Raw genomic sequence first — 1,824 nt, 5'->3', positions numbered from 1 at the left:
CAATTTAATAAACTCCATCAACAGAGAGGTTAGTGGTTAATATTTCATACTTGTTTATAATACCACCTTGCAAGACTGAATTGTAGGATTAATATGTATAGCAATAGACAGGGGGCACGTGTTCCTCCATTTTTCATGCTTCATGGAAAATATTCCAGGTATGCAAATACACAGCTTCCAACTACAATTTACGGGCAGTTCAAGTGAATCTACAAAACAAATAGGATTTCTAAAAGAAATCAGCCTATCAAACTCAAGTGCAGAATCAAGTGAGATGCACAATTTAAATAATTTCTCTCCAGGCACACGAACATCTCTTTCCAAATGGATTCAGTTGGGATTGTGAAATTGTCCAAGTTTTGTCTGATTCCCACACTCTTGGGTAATATCTCTGAAAGAGTTGTTCTGTGCCATTTATCAATGGTTATTGCTAGCTTCAATATTTAACTGCCAGCACCACTGAGCTAGAAAAGCAGCTTGAAAATATTGCAAAGAATATTGGCCGGTTCACAAAATTAAAGTCTCTTCTTGCAAGGATCAACTAAAGAGTTTCCTGGCAGAGACTGTCCTCTTCAGGTCCAAGCTGTAATTTCACTCTCAAGTCAATGTTACTCCTGGATACAAACCCTTCTTATTCTAACCCAGTGTTTCTCAACCTTGACAATTTTAAAGCATGTGGACTTCAACTCCCAGAATTCCACAGCCAGCATTGTTGGCTGTGGAATTCTGTGAGTTGAAGGCCACATGCCTTAAAATTGTCAAGGATGAGAAACACTGTTAACCCCAACTCTAACTTGGGTAAAACTATGGTAATTTCCTCACTAAACTGTAATAATTTCCTGGACAAAGTATATTAATTTGGGAATAAATTATAATACGTTACAATTTGGGTAATTGTAATAAAATATGATTTCCTGTGATATTTTTTGGCAATTATAACAAATGGTGATTATTTCCCGGATAAATGATAATGGATTATGGGGACTTATTGCGTACATTTAGAGGTTAAATTATAAGAATTTCTTGCACAAATTAGAGTAGATTGTGAGTCTTTAGCCACTGAAATATCTTTATCAGTCTTGTCTATGGAGATTCTCAGTCATCTAGATCATGATTGTCCCAAAAGTGCTTTTTTTAGGAGGCAACTGGACTTTTTTTTGTTTTTCTCTGAAGACATTTCACTTCTCATCCAAGAAGCTTCTTCAGCTCTGACTGGATGGTGGGGAATGGAAGAATTTGTACAGCTGGTCATTTGCATTCTTTTGGAGAGTCGTTGAGGCCATTGGAGGTTTCTCTGTATCCTCAGGATCACCAGAGAAGTACAAATGGTGTGGAGCCTTCTTGGCTGCAGGATGTTTTCAGCCCTGGATCCCTTCACTGTGAAGACTGGTGCAGGCTGTTGGACTTAGTAGTAACTGTGAGTAGTAGTAACTGTGAGAGGGATCTTGGAGTCCTAATGGGCAATCACTTAAATATGAGCCAGCCGTGTGCTGCAGCTGCCAAAAAAGCCAACACAGTGCTGGGCTGCATTAACAGAGGGATAGAATCAAGATCACATGAAGTGTTAATGCCACTTTACAATGCCTTGGTAAGGCCACACTTGGAATACTGCATCCAGTTTTGGTCACCCCGATGTAAAAATGCTGCTGAGACTCTAGAAAGAGTACAGAGAAGAGCAACCAAGATGATCAGGGGACTGGAGGCTAAAACATATAAGGAACGGTTGCTGGAACTGGATATGTCTAGTTTAATGAAGAGAAGGAAGAAGGGGGACATGATAGCAGTCTTCCAATATCTCAGGGGCTGCCACAAAGAAGAGGGAGT

At 39.5% G+C, this 1,824-nt stretch overlaps 1 long non-coding RNA gene across 1 annotated transcript in view; it reads left to right on the top strand.

The window, feature by feature from the left end:
* LOC120304184 overlaps positions 1-1,423 on the top strand; it is a 1,542-nt gene extending 119 nt beyond the window's left edge. Inside the window, exons 1-2 of the long non-coding RNA XR_005555655.1 lie at positions 1-28; positions 1,307-1,423. The exon at positions 1-28 is cut by the window's left edge and continues 119 nt beyond it. This is a non-coding gene — a long non-coding RNA (uncharacterized LOC120304184). The remainder of the gene's footprint in view (positions 29-1,306) is intronic.
* The last annotated feature ends 401 nt before the right edge of the window (positions 1,424-1,824 follow it).

The sequence above is a fragment of the Crotalus tigris genome, unplaced genomic scaffold (assembly GCF_016545835.1).
Source record: "Crotalus tigris isolate CLP2741 ecotype Arizona unplaced genomic scaffold, ASM1654583v1 scf7180000017631.5181431, whole genome shotgun sequence".
NCBI lineage: Eukaryota > Metazoa > Chordata > Lepidosauria > Squamata > Viperidae > Crotalus > Crotalus tigris.
The sequence above is the reverse complement of the archived record's forward strand: the minus strand, read 5'-3'. Positions and strand labels throughout refer to the sequence as shown.